This window comes from Rhinopithecus bieti, unplaced genomic scaffold (genome assembly GCF_001698545.2).
Source record: "Rhinopithecus bieti isolate Rb0 unplaced genomic scaffold, ASM169854v2 scaffold_23868, whole genome shotgun sequence".
Lineage (NCBI taxonomy): Eukaryota > Metazoa > Chordata > Mammalia > Primates > Cercopithecidae > Rhinopithecus > Rhinopithecus bieti.
Window position 1 is genome coordinate 210,484 of NW_016811202.1, and position 15,287 is coordinate 225,770.

The following is a 15,287-nucleotide window of genomic DNA, read 5'->3' on the forward strand; positions in this document are numbered from 1 at the left end:
TTTAGTTTTTTTTTGGAGACGGAGTCTGGCTCTGTCGCCAGGGCTGGAGTGCAGTGGCCGGATCTCAGCTCACTGCAAGCTCCGCCTCCCGGGTTCCCGCCATTCTCCTGCCTCAGCCTCCCGAGTAGCTGGGACTACAGGCGCCTGCCACCTCGCCCGGCTAGATTTTTGTATTTTTTTGGTAGAGACGGGGTTTCACCGTGTTAGCCAGGATGGTCTCGATCTCCTGACCTCATGATCCGCCCGTCTCGGCCTCCCAAAGTGCTGGGATTACAGGCTTGAGCCACCGCGCCCGACCCAGAAAAACTTTTAAACAAGTTACGTGTTTTCCATTGCAAATGATCTCAGCTTGCTTAGACCAATACACAATAAACTAAAGACAGAAAGATACGTACTGTTTCTCCCCCATTTCTGGTGTATGTCTGCCTCCATGACAAATAATGGTGAGAATCACACTGTACTACCAAATGCCAGGCAATGGCTGGCCAGGTAGCCATTTCCCTTCCTAAACAGACCTTAAAATAATAATCATCTGTGACGTAGCACACAGAGGCCAATTTGGCTAGAGTCGATTGCAGATGTACTTGTTTTGGGCATATATGAGAGAAGAAGCTGCTGAGCAGGTCAGTAAAGAACAGTCCATTTCAGCTGCAGGACAGTTCTCTTTCCTGGGACAAGCCTACAAAGCCTCCAAGGGAGCCAAACTATCCCTTCCATGCAACAAGACACCTTGTATGGATACTCTAGCCATGACTTACTTTTGGACAAAAATCAACTGCTAACGTTTTTCATCTCTAATATCATTAACACCATGGAGAAAAAAGAAAAAAAATCAACATTAGAAAACTTGACAACGAGAATAAGAAAATCCACAAGGAAAGGTCATGCTAAAACTGATTTGACAGTTGTTCCATCACCGCCTACCCCATGGGCTTGAGACTCGTGACTTCATGGATGCATCCCTTCGATGCCCTGCCAAATATCAGCTTCAAGTCTGTCAGTGACCCCAGTGTGATGCTGCCTGCCTTCTATTCACCAACTCCTATCCAAAAGATCCAAGGGGGCCTTGGGCGGTGGTAAGCACAGGATACGTGGGTGCCGAGAGCCCAAGAACCCTCTAGAAAGCTTCGCCTTGGATTTGGGCACGGAAACGAGTGAGTGGTTTGGCATCTTGGCAACAGCATCCACACTGGGGCTTAACCTCAGCAGCCAGCCTGGAGGATGCTTGCCCCGGAGCGCTTGGTCACAGACAATGTTGTGAATACCTCTGCACAGACAGGGTGGATTCCAGTTGTGCTGTCCAGCTGCTTTTTGGTCAGTCCACATTTGAGTGCAGCTGCGAAGCCTTGTGTAACTTCTCCAGCATTTGGACCCAGTACGTGAAAGCCCACAACACGTTCATTGTCTTTAGTATTACAGATTATTTTTGCATAACATTTGTTGTTATCTCTTGATGGAATCGTCCATTCCAATGGCCAAAAGTAACTATGGTAAACCTCAATATTTTCTTCCCCAAACTTCTCCACAGCTTTCTCCTCAGAAAGGCCACAAGCACCATATTCCAAAGGAGTAAACACAGTGATTGGAACATTTTCATAGTCACACTTGACAGTGGAACCTGCATAGAGCCTCTGAGATTGCAACTGGGGTGAGCTCCACCTTATCCTCCAATATATCGCCAATGGCATAGATGTAAGGCACATTGGTCTGTTCTTCATCTGTGACAGGTATTTTTCCAGTCTTTTCATTTATCTTCACCCCTACAGTTTCTAAGCCAATTTTTCTTGTGCAAGCATCTCTTCCTATTGCCAGCAACACCGTATTATACTCTCCTTCAATGATTTCCTCACTATTGGTGGACTGAGCTACTACTCTGAGTCGGCCTGGTGTCCCCGCTTCAATTTGTTCAATTTTAATTGGTACAGACTGTCTTATAAACTTGATGCCATGTTCTTCCATGTGTTCACCAATTTTGTTGGCCATGTCCTGGTCAAATCCTCTAAGAAGAATGGACCTAACCATAACAGTGACATCTAAACCAATACCAGCAAGAAATCTAGCACCCTCCAAAGCGACATAGAATGCTCCAACGACCAGGGTCTTACCCGGGCAGTAAGGCAAGGAGAAAAGATCATCACTGCTAATGCAGTATTCTTTGTCACCAGGGATGCCCAAGTAACGTGGTCTTTCATCAGTGGCAATGAGAAATCTCTCTGCTGAATAAATTTTTTCTTTGCCTTTATTATTTGTTGCCTTAATCCTGTGAGGACCAATAAACTGCCCGTAAGCATTCTCATAGACAACTTTTTTCTCCCGCAGTGCTACTCGGTAGCCCCAATTCAAAGAGCCAGTGTGATTCTGTACAGCTTCTATCATTCTGTCCCAGTCATGCTTAACTGTCTCCTCGACTTTCCATCCATAGTTTCGAGAGTCTTGTAGGGCTTGTCCTAACAAAGCTGCTTGATGCATCAGTTTTTTAGGTATGCAGCCCACATTCACACATGTTCCTCTGAGACCCCATCTAGTTCCAAGAGGGGTGGGAGTGACAAAGTCCAGGACCATCACCTTCTTGCCATATTGGGCTGCCTCCTTAGCAGCTGCCAGGCCTCCTGAGCCACCTCCAATGATGATAAGGTCATAGTCATAGGACTCGGGAAGATCCTCAGTGCCGTTCATTTTTAGTAGCTTTTGAAGTCTGCCCTCCTGATAAGCAAGAATTTGAGAATGATGAAGACATCAGGCACTCCTTCAGGACTCGACCACCTTTCTCTCCGCCGCAAATGCTGGACTGAAGGAAATTGCAAAAGATTTTTTGTACATTGTTTATATAACATTGGCTGACAGCAAAAATTGGAAATAAGCTAAATGTTACTTAATAGACAATTGTGTAAATAAAATATGATGTAGCCTTATAATAAAATACTACGTAGCCAACAAAAGGATTGAAATTATATATATTGAAAACATAATTAGGGCTCTGGCTCCATTTCTCTTAGTCCCCCCCATTCTTTCCTCTTTATATTTCCAGTTTGTCATATTACTGGACAACCTTAATCACCAGCTAAGACCTGGAAAAACGCTGGAGTTATGCAATAAAAGGTTCCCATATCTGGAACCATTTTGGAACACCTAATTTTAAACTAATTTTTAATTATTGGCCCTTTAAATTTTTGCTTGTTAGAACAGGAAAACTTCTTTGCTGTTTGGATATGAAAGGGATTCTGAAAAGGGATTATTTCAACTGTTCAAATTCTTGAAACATCTTTACACAGGTACTATTCATGGGATCCTTACTGTTGTACAAAAGCCCATGCTTCCAGAGTTGCATCAGGACCTTTCATAAAGTTTTATTCTTCATTTTTGTCCTCCTATGCCATAGTTAAGGGGCATAAAAAAAACTAGTGGAGTGGGCTTGGTGGCTCACACCTGTAATCCCAGCACTTTGGGAGGCTAAGGTGGGCGGATCGCTTCAGCTCAGGAGTTCGAGATCAGCCTGGGCAACATGGTGAAACCCTGTCTTAAAAAAAAAAAAAAGAAAAGATTAGTAGAATCCCCCCTCCAAGCTTTCTCACTACTGTCCCACTAAGTGGAAATCTTTGAAACAGAAGTATATTATGGGAACGTTGCTAAAGAAGGCCCCTCTGCCCGCTTAAATCCTCCCAATTCTGGCAGCCTGTGAATAGAAGATTGGCTTGATCCTATGATAGACTTTGAGACTCATATTAGACTGGTGCTGTACTCTCCTTTTCTCAAACTTTTTGCTTTCAGGACCACCTTCTGCTCTTAAAACTATTGAGAACCTAGAAGAGCTTTATATGTGGATTTTTTCTACTGAAGTCAGCTGGATTTTCATATATGCTTTTGCATTTAATCTGTGTAATCTGTTGTTTTGGTTGATATATTTAAAGAAAATTAGGCTTTACACAGATATATGTAGTTGTTGAAGGGAGGTTTTGTTGTTGTTGGTGTTGGTTTTTTGTTTGTTTGTTTGTTTTTGAGACAGAGTCTTGCTGTTGCTCTGTTGCCCATGCTGGAGTGCAGTGGTGCAATCTCAGCTCACTGCAACCTCCACCTCCTGGGCCCAAGTGCTTCTCATGACTCAGTCACCCGAGTAGCTGGGATTAGGAGGTGTGTGCCACTACACCTGGCTAGTTTTTGTATTTTTGTAGAGACAGGGTTTCAACGTGTTGGCTAGGCTGGTCTCAAACACCTGGCCTCAAGTGATCTGCCTGTTTCAGCCACCCAAAGTGCTGGGATTATAGGCATGAGCCACCATGCCTGGCCAGGGAGGAGCATTTTAATAGCCTTTCTAGATAATTGTGGATGTTCTTTGATATTATATATACCAAAACTTGACAAGTAGTAGTGTTAAGGTTAATTGGAATGTGGAATCTGAGATCATATCATTGAATTTTTCTTACCATCATACATTAAGATCCATTGGCCTTTCTTGCACTTTGAATGGCCTTTTACCTATGCATCATTTTATAGCACTGTGCATAGATCATTTGGAAAATGTTGGTTTGCTGTTGATGCAGATCTTCCAGATGTTGAGATATTTCTTTATGTAATATTTTAAAAATCACACGTGTTATTATTATCATCTCTGACATCATCAGACGTCTTTAAGTATTGGGAAGCTGTCAAGCTCATTGTGGTAGATGCACATTTTCCAAAATTCTTATTTTTGCTTGAATTTCATTGCTGGCAAAAAAAGGAAAATATACTTAGCTGTTTTTTTTTTGAAAAGACAAGGCTCAATTTGCTCATTTCTAGGAAAGCATCTTCCAAATACCCAGGAATGAATAATCATAGTTTACTCGTCAGTTTGTCTTTTAGGTAAAAATGTGGTTGATGAAAAAAGCGGCCAGGTTGAGCTCACATCTCAAAACAGTCATACAAGTGCTATTCCTTGAGACAACATTATACTTTGGTATATAGTAGAAATTCTTTATGCAAATTCCATTTAATGATAGAGAATATTAAAAAGATGTGCACCTAAGAGTTGAGATTTAATACAATTAGTACTTTTTATTGCTTCATCAAAGGCACTGTTAATTGAAGCTGACTTTTTTTTTTAGCTATGAATATATGGTAGTGGAAAAGAATACAATGATTATAGTACAGACTGGTTACTACTGCCCTAATTTGTGCAAAAGTGTACCCACCATTGCTTTTATGCCATTAATGTAAATGTGCCATTAGTGTAAATGTCAATACAGTGCATAAGTTAAATAACTCTAAGTATTATGAAAATAGTTTTGACCTCAAAAGACTCCAAAAAGGGTACATCAACCAGTTTGAGAACTGTTGCTTTAACCTACTAAAAAAGATTTGTCTACTTGAACGTAGTATTTACATTTCACTTTTTGGAGTCTGCTGCTTTATAGAGGAAGGTTTTGTTTGTTTGTTTTTTGAGACAGAGTCTTGCTATATTGCCCAGGCTGAATTCAAACTCCTGGGCTCAAGTGATCCTCCCACTTCAGCCTTCTGAATAGTTGGGACTACAGGTGCATGCTGCTCTGCCCGACTTATAGAGGAGTTTTAATAGAGTATATTTTAGCCGTAAGTAAGAAGATATAATTAATTTCTCATTTCAGATAATGGGCCCTATTCTATGCAGAGACTTCTTCAAAATCCTCATTGGTGATCTTCCTACCACCAGAGGAAGTTTTATATATTTCCTCTTCTATTTAAAGGCTTTTTCAACAACTAGATCTGATGAGATGCCTTATAATCTTGGCATCAGGAAAGACTTTAAATTCTGAGAACCCGTGCCAAGATTGCAAGGAGGGAACACTATTTGTTAATTAAAGAATATACAGATTTCTAGGGAAAATGAGTTCCTTTTGTGGCCTTTTGCTAATATTAAAACAACACTACTAATATAGTAGCCCATATCTATTAGGACCTTGTATATGTCAGCCACTATGCTAAGAATTTTATTATAATGAAAAATCTGTTTGGGAATATTTATGATGAATGCCCTGCATATTTAAAGTTATTTTTTCTTTTCTTCTATGGAAAGAAAGCAGATAACTTTCTTAATACTTCTGACATTTTATTAGTTTTTCAGCAGCGTAATCATTATATTGCATGCTTTTTGGTTGTCTTCTGTATGACCAATTTGGAATATCAGTTGGAAACATATCCTTTCATCATCGAAATCTTAGTCAAATGTATGTCTTTCTTCTCTTTGAATTTTCCTATCTCACAGATATCTTAATTCAAGCTCCCATTATAATTTATATTGCAGTATTGTCCTATTTTGTCCTTTTGTATCCTCTTGCTAACATCTCCAGACTATTAGGCTTATCTTAAAGTTAATTGTCTTTTTATCCTTCCTCTTTATCATTTGCTCTTTATTTTTAAGGGAGATCACAGACATGTTATTCATGTTTATCTTCTAGTTTATCTTAGTAGCTTTATCTCCTGACATTCCTTTCCCCTAGACATGTTACTTTGTAGTATTCCCTAGGCACACTATGTTCTCCTGTTTTTTGCACATATATGGTTGACCCTTGAATAACATGGAGGTTGGGGTGCTGAGCACAACCCCCGACCCCAGTCAAAAATTTGTGTACAATTTTGACTCTCCAAAAGCCTAATTACTAATAGCTTACTGTTGACTGGAAGCCATACTGATAACATAAATCGTTGATCATTAACACATATTTTGTGCATGTATTATATACTGTATTCTTCTTACAATAAAGTAAGTGAAAGAAAATAAAATGTTATTAAGAAAATCAGGGCCAGGTGCAGTAGCTCATGTCTGTAATCCTGGTGCTTTGGGAAGCCAAGGTGGGGAAGATTGCATGAGGCCAAGAGTTCAAGACCAGCCTGGGCAACATAGCAACAGCCTGTCTCTAAGAAAATCATAAGGAAGAGAAACTATATTTACTATTCATTAAGTGGAAGTGGATTGTCATAAAGGTCTTCATCCTCATCATTTCACATTGAGTAAGCTGAGGAAGAGGAGGAGCTGGTCCTGTCTCAGGGGGTAGCAGAGGCAGAAGAGGTGGAGAAGGTAGAAAGGGAGGCAGGAGAGGCAGGCACAGTTGGTGTGACTTTATGGAGACATGTGTAATTTCTGTCTAACTTTTTTGCGTTTTCATTTCTCTAAGAATGTTTCTATATGATAACCATATTTTTCCACTATTTGCTTTAGTTTCAGTGCTAGTATCGTATAAGGGTCTATGTCGTAAAAGGAGTCAAAGCAGTCTTGAATAATAGGAACCCTTCTGGCCAGGTGAGGGGTCTTACTTCCATAATCCCAGCACTTTGGAAAACTGAGTGGAAGGATTGCTTGAGGCCAGAAGTTTAAGACCAGCCTGGACAACATAGTAAGACTCTGTCTCTATTAATCAAGATAATAAATAAAATAATAGGAACCCTTCTGCCAGATTGTCTAATGTCAGTTTGTTTTCAGGCACTGCTTCATCTACATCTTCTTCCCCATTCTGGCATTGTTTCAGAAGCACTCATTTCTATCAAGTCATCTTCTGCTAATTCCTGTGATGTAGTATCTATTAGTTATTTAATTTCTCCAAGATCCGTATCTTGAAACCCTTCACCTTCTACCTTTTTGCCATATCTATAATCTGTTTCATGATTTCCTTGACTGACTGACTGACCCTGTTGTAAATCCTGTGAAGTCATGTGTATGACATCTAGACACAATTTTCTCCAGCAGGAATCTATTGTTTTGGGGCTTGATGGTATTCATTACTTTTTTCTATAATGATGGCATCTTCTATGGTGTAATTTTCCAGACTTTCATGATGTTCTCTCTATGGGCCTCTCTTTCATAGCATTGACAATCTTTTCCATAGAGTACTGTGTTTACATGAGTCTTAATGGTCCTTATGATCCCCTGATTTAGAGATGTTGCATTTAAGGGGGTAGATCACCTTGATACTTTTGGTGTTGAACTTATGGGGTTCTCAGTGGGCAGACACATTTTCCAACATTGTTCAACATTAAAAAAAAAAAAAAAAAAAAGCCTTTAAAAGACAGTTCCTTACTAGCAAGATACTTCTGACCTCAGGAACAAAGCATCAATGGAACCAATCCAGAAAAGGGTTCTTGTCTTCCAGGCATTTTTGTTGCATAACCAGAGACTGGCAGCTGGTTTTGTCTTTTCCCTTCAAGATTCGAGGGTTAGCAGCTTTATAGATAAGGGCAGTCCTGATCATAAATCCAACTGCATTTGCACAAAGTAGTAGACCTATCCCTTCCTGCCTTAAATCCTGATACTTGCTTCTCTTCCTTACTAATAAATGTCCCTTGTGGCATTTTTTTTTCCAGAATAGGGTACTTTTGTTTGCATTAAAAACCTGTTCAGGCAGATATTCTTTCTCCTCAATATTCTTAATGGCATCTGGGAACTCATCTTCTATCTTTTGATCTACAGAAGCTGCTTCTCCTGCCATCTTGACATTTTAAAGCCAAACCCCTTTCTAAAATTATCAAACCATCCTGTGCTGGCATTAGATCTCCAGCTTTAGATCCTTCACCTTTCTTTTGCTTGAAGTCATCCTATAATGACTTTGTTTTTTCTCGAATCATATGAGAATCTATAGATAGGCCTTTCCTATAGCAATCCCAGACCCGCATAAAAGCTGCATTTCAATACAAGATAAAAAGGTATTTCACAAAAGTGCAAAGTTTTGCTCCTGCTGGCATAGCTGCAGTGATGCCTTCACAGATTCCCTTTTCATTTTTTTTACAGTGATCTTTACACTAGATTCATTTGTTTTGAAATGGTTGGCAACTGCAGCTGCAGACCTCGAAGTACAGTACATATCAAGCAATTAAACCTTTTCTTGTTATGTAATGACTTTTCTCTGCTTCTTGGGAGCACTTCTAGCATCATTAGTGACACTTCATATAGGTCCTGTGTGTTATTCAAGGTTTACAATATTGCACTAAACACGATAAAAATACTTGAGAATCACAAGAGATCACTTTTTACTGCTATATGTAATTTACTAGAGAGATGAACGGCTCACAACGAGATGATTAGCATCACATAGTGTTTTAAGCAGATGCTCGTGAGACTTGACCTCACCACAGTAGTAACTGGAGATGGCTTTGAAATTATTACAGTAGTTGCGGTATGTACTAAGTTAATCTTATGCAGTTATGATTTAATACTACATCTTCACATTTGTTTCTATTTTTCTTGACTGTAAATAGTGCTGTGTACCATCTGTAAGTATATGTGTAAGTTCTGATAAATTTTAACTTTTTATAATAGATTTATGTATATGTTAGTAAATGATAAAATAGAGTAGTATTTACATATGTTTTATGCATCCATGACATACCTTTTTCTTAATTTTTTTATATTTCCAAGCTACATAGTTTGTCTACAAGTTTTTTCAAATTGTCACAAACCTCCAAAAAATTTTCCAATATATTTATTGAAAAAAACCCACATAGTATACCTGTGCAGTTCAAACCTGTGTTGTTCAAGAGTCAACTATATGTGTTATCTCTGCCCTGAATAACCTTCTCCTATGCATCCTTTAAATTCAAATATTATCCCTTCAGTGAAACCTTTATCAATTGTACCAAGCCAAAGAAGCAAAAAAGGAAATGCAACACCAGTAATCACTCTGCCCAGCATCGATTTTACAATGAAATTGCCTTCAACCAAATGAATGGAAACCGTCCCGCTACACACACCTTTTTTGGCCAAGGGAATCCCAAAGAACCTGAAAAACTGGTTCAGGCCATGACAGGAAAAGAGAGGTCTGACATGTCTGCTTGTAACCCCTCCCTTTGGAGCTCAGGCACAAGCTGACCAGTGTCAACATTAAAATAGAGATCATAAAAGACTGACAACCAGATTCTTTTTGCAATAAGATACACAACTGCAACCCGACTCTCTGTTATAGCATCACATGATAGATGGCAGGCCCTGAAGGAAATAAAAGTCTTTTACCCCAAACAATATTTCTTTGACATATTTTGAAATGGCCCTGCAAAGCCATCTCTTATGGGGAAAATTTGCGTATAGAGAATCTTCTTCCCTTTCAAGGTCTTTTCCTTATCCAGGAGAGTCTGACATCTTTTAAGGTCTGATAGGAGACATTTACCATCTATTATTCTCTCTGAAGTCTCCAACTCAGAGACTTCACCTGTATAATAAGAACATAACAAGAACTTGTTATTGGCTTCCAATCCCCCTTATTTTATTTTATTTTATTTATTTATTTATTTATTTTGAGATGAAGTCTCACTCTGTCGCCCAGGTTGGAGTACAATGGTGCAATCTTGGCTCACTGCAACCTCAGCCTCCTGCGTTCAAATGATTCTCATGCCTCAGCCTCCCAAGAAGCTGGGATTCGAGGCACACATCCCCAAACCCAGCTAATTTTTGTATTTTTAGTAGAGACGAGGTTTGACTATGTCAGCCAGGCTAGTCTCAAACTCCTGACCTCAAGTGGTCCCCACCTGCGACCCCACCCCGGCCCCAAAAAGTACTGGGATTACAGACGTGAGCTGTTACACTCTGCCCAATCCCCCTTATCTTAACTGAAGCATTTATTTCTGCCTACTTCAGCTCTTTAGGAAAACCTCAACTCTTTCCACCAATTGTCAATCAGGAAATCTTTAAATCCACGTATGATCTGTAAGCCCTCCCTGCCACCCCCCATAAAGATGTCCCACCTTTCTGGGCCGAACCAATGTATACCTTACATGTATAAATTTATGTCTTTGACTATAACTTCTGTCTCCCTAAATTGTATAAAGCCAAGCTGTAACCCAGCCACCTTGGACACATATTCCCAGGACCTCCTAAGGCTGTGTCATGGCCGTGGTCACTTATATTTGGGTCAGAATAAACCTCTTCAAATATTAAAATAAAAATTTTTTAAAAATGAAATGGGTAAAATTGGGACCTGACTGGAGATGAGGCACAATTAAACTGCACAAGCAGGTGACCTAGACTCCATGGTACCACCTCCTACTGTTTTGCTGCCCCTCTCAACCCACATCTGTGGCCTCATGGAAAAGTTCTTAACTAGTTAATTATTTGCTATATGTCTCTCTCTCTCTGTCTCTCTCTCTCTCTCTCTCTGTCTCTCTCTCTCTCTCTCTCTCTCTCTCTCTCTCTCTCTCTGTGTGTGTGTGTGTGTGTGTGTGTGTGTGTATTTGAGATGGAGTCTCCCTCTGTTGCCCAGGCTGGAGTGCAGTGGCACAATCTCAGTTCACTACAACCTCCGCCTCCCAGATTCAAGTGGTTTTCCTACCTCAACCTCCCAAGTAGCTGGCATTGCAGGCACACGCCACCATGCCCGGCTAATTTTTGTATTTTTAGTAGAGATGAGGTTTCACCATGTTGGCCAGGCTGGTTTCGAACTCCTGACCTCAGGTGATTCACTCACCACGGCCTCCCAAAGTGCCGGGATTACAGGCATGAGCCACCACACCTGGCCATGTGTGTATTTTTTTTAGTGAAAATGTGATTGCGCATTATGAAATATTTTGTGGCTTGAATAAAGTATGATTTAGAAGATAATTTTTTTTATTTTATGAGCTTACCTTTAAAAAAAATTGAATCTACATTTCTCTATCAAAAGTAAAACAATATCTATTGACTCCCCTCATGTAAAATAATGTATTTAGCATATGTTGTTCTTTTACTTTTTTCTTACTTTACTTTTTATCATGGCAAGTCAAGGAAAGAGGGCCTGAAATATAGCAGTGATAATGGGGTGAACGGGGTGAACTCTACTGCAGTGAGCATTTCCATCCATTGCCCCTAGACCTTCTGCCTTCTGTGGTAGCTCAAGACCCCTTCCCATTTCTTTCTTTTTTTCTTTTCCTTCTCCGCCAACTAGGAAGACTCTTCTATATGCATATAAAGCATGAAACAAGACATTTGTGTAAATGTACATAAGGAAGTATAAACAAGGTTGTTCATGGCAGTATTGTTTAACAAAAACATAGGAAACAATCTGGAATGTTCATTAGTATGGGAATGGATAAACAAAATGTGGTATATATTTCTATCATAGCATATTATACAGAAATTAAAAGGAAAAAAGTATAGTATCTAGTAGATCTCTCAAGAATAATTTGTATTGATAAAAGCTATTTGCAAAATGATATGTGCACTTATTTCAATAAAATAAGAAAACAAAGCAAAACTGTTGGCACACATTTATGTAAAATCATTTAAAAATGAATTATAGTGATACACACCAAATTAACACTAACCATTACGTCTGGAAATGCATGAAGGGGAATTGGCTGGACAGATGGTTGACTTTTGAAACTGCTTTTGCAAAGATTATGACAGTGAGAGAAAGTTAACATGGCTGACTCCATCTTGCTTCTAGCCTCACAGGCTGGGCTGTCTTCATTCATTACGGGGTGTAGGTAAAGCTAACCATGGGAGGAATTTAGTTTATAGTTTTTAACTTTGAAGCAAGGATGATGATATTCCTTCCCTAAAATTGATCCCCTGCGTGCTCAGGGGCTGAAACTGCCTTTGTAAGACTAATGAAAGGCCACAAGATTAGGATTATGGGAGGGGCCTGAATTCTGCTCAAGTATAGATGTAGTTTCTATAATCCCTTACTGCTCAGGAGTCACAGGCCAGAGGACACACATTTGTGACTTCTCCGATTACTCCTACTATTGGTACTTGGAATTCAGATTTTTGCATTCTGGCACTGAGATTTGTAACTCAACTGGTCCTGTTGCCCCCTAACCAGAAACAGTCTCAGCACAAGAGGATCGTTTTCCACACCCCTATGATTATATCTCCAACCAATCAGCAGCACCCATTCCCTAGTTCCCTGCCCACCAAATTATCCTTGAAAATCCCTAACCTCCAAGCCTTCCGAGAGGCTAATTTGAGTAATCACTCTGTCTTCCATGTGGCCAGCTTCACGTCAGTTAAAATCTTTCTTTACTGCAGTACCATGATCTCAGTGAACTGGTTTTGTCTGTGCAGTAATCCAGAAGATCTCCTCAGGCAATTACACTTTGACTTTTTTTGTATTATTTTATTTTATTTTTATTTTAAATATTGAGATGGGATCTCACTGTGTTGCTCAGACTCATCCTGAACTCCTGAGCTCAAGCAATCCTCCCACCTCAGCCTCCCAAAGTGTTGGGATTATAGGCATGAGCCACCGTGCCTGGACATGACTTTATCTGTAGTAGTTTTTTGTGTTTATTCAAATAAATGCTCGATAGAGACATAACAAAATATAAACAATGATAAATTTTTAGGCGTGAGCCTGTTTGTTACATTGTTCTTTATTCTGAATTTTACAGTTTCTCAAATTAAAAACAAAGGGTCATGTTGTATAGCATCTGGTGCAAAATAGATATTTAATTCACTTCTCTCCCTGTTTTTTTTTTTCACCCTTTTTTATAGGATTGGATCATCAACTTACATTAGACAGCCAGTTTAATACCCCAATTATTTAAAGCTTCTCTTGTCACTTTAAAGTGAATCCCTCCAATGAGGTGCAAATTCAGGAAACAAGCATTCTTTATGATAGGGCCAGGAACTGGTTTTTATGAGTATAATCAGTGGCCCCATCACAACACCTTTTATGTTATCTGGTTATTGCTTCTGCACTTGAAAGTCTTGTGTAGATCACAGCTCACTAGACACTATTTCAAAGAAATTTATTGTGAAACTTGTGTAATTTAGCCGATTTATTCTTAGTGGACATGGTGTCTGTGTTTATGTCTCTATTTTTGTGGTTCTCTTTGATATTGTTTCCAATAAGGATGACTGTTAAACTCATGGGCACATTAAATAATATGTATATATGTGATTTTCTTGAGTGTTTTATTGTTTTCACCTTGATTTCTGACTGTTCAAATTTACAAGATTGTTTTTGAATTGAATAAAATAAACCAATAAAGCTGGGCACGGTGACTCACACCTGTAATCCCAGTGCTTTGCAAGGCCAAGGTAGGTGGATCACTTGAGTCTGGAGTTCAAGACCAGCCTGGTCAACACAGTGAAACCCAGTCTCCACCAAAAAATACAAAAATTAGCCGGGCACGGTGGTGCATACCTATAGTCCCAGCTACTTGGAAGGCTGAGGTGGGAGAATCACTTGAACCCAAGAGGGAGAGCTTGTAGTGAGCCGAGATCACACCACTGCACTACAGCCTGGGTGACACAGTGAGATCCTGTCTCAAAAAATAAAATAAATTAAAAAATAAGCCAATAAGTTCCAGTTTTATAAGGCTGTTGTTGCTTGTCATTATATACGAATTATAATTTTCGCCGGGCATAGTGGCTCACACCTGTAATCCCAGCACCCTGGGAGGCCAAGGCAAGTGGATCACCTGAGGTCAGGAGTTCGAGACCAGCCTGGCCAACATGGTGAAACCCTGTCTCTACTAAAAATACAAAAATTAACTGGACGTGGTGGCACAGGCCTATAATCCCGGCTACTTGGGAGGCTGAGGCAGGAGAATCACTTGAACCTGGGAGGTGGAGGTTGCAGTGAGCCGAGATCACACCACTGCACTCTGGCCTGGGTGACAGAACAAGACTCCATCTTGATTGTATGATTGTATATTTAGAAAATATGATTGTATATTTAGAAATGGTATGATTTTATATTTAGAAAACATATGATTGTATAATAATATGACTGTATATTTAGAAAACACCATCGTTTCAGCCCAAAAACTGCTTAAGCTGATAAACAACTTCAGCAAAGTCTCAGGATACAAAATCAATGTGCAGAAATCACAAGCATCCCTATACACCAATAATAGACAAACAGAGAGTCAAATCATGAGTGAACTCCCATTCACAATTGCTACAAAGAGAATAAAATACCTCGGAATACAACTTACAAGGGATGTGAAGGACCTCTTCAAGGAGAACTACAAACCACTGCTCAAGGAAGTAAGAGAGGACACAAACAAATGGGAAAACATTCCATGCTCATGGATAGAAAGAATCAGTATTGTGAAAATGGCCATATTGCCCAAAGTAATTTATAGATTCAGTGCTATTCCCATCAAGCCACCATTGACTTTCTTCACAAAATTAGAAAAAACGACTTTAAATTTCATATGGAACCAAAAAAGAGCCCGTATAGCCAAGACAATCCTAAGCAAAAAAGAACAAAGCTGGAGGCATCATGCTACCTGACTTCAAACTATACTACAAGGCTACGGTAACTAAACTGGTACCAAAACAGATATATAGACCAATGGAACAGAACAGAGGCCTCAGAAATAAGACCACACACCTATAACCATCTGATCTTTCACAAACCTGA

The 15,287-nt window shown here is 39.5% G+C and overlaps 1 protein-coding gene and 1 pseudogene across 4 annotated transcripts in view; one reads left to right on the top strand and one right to left on the bottom strand.

Annotated features, from left to right (window-relative positions):
• The window catches only part of ACER3 (alkaline ceramidase 3), a 159,647-nt gene that overhangs the window by 38,393 nt on the left and 105,967 nt on the right, over positions 1-15,287 (top strand). The gene's annotated exons all lie outside the window — the stretch shown is intronic.
• LOC108543200 (thioredoxin reductase 1, cytoplasmic pseudogene) lies at positions 784-2,792 on the bottom strand (annotated as a pseudogene). Its single transcript, XR_001889512.1, has one exon. The product of XR_001889512.1 is annotated as a thioredoxin reductase 1, cytoplasmic pseudogene (transcript).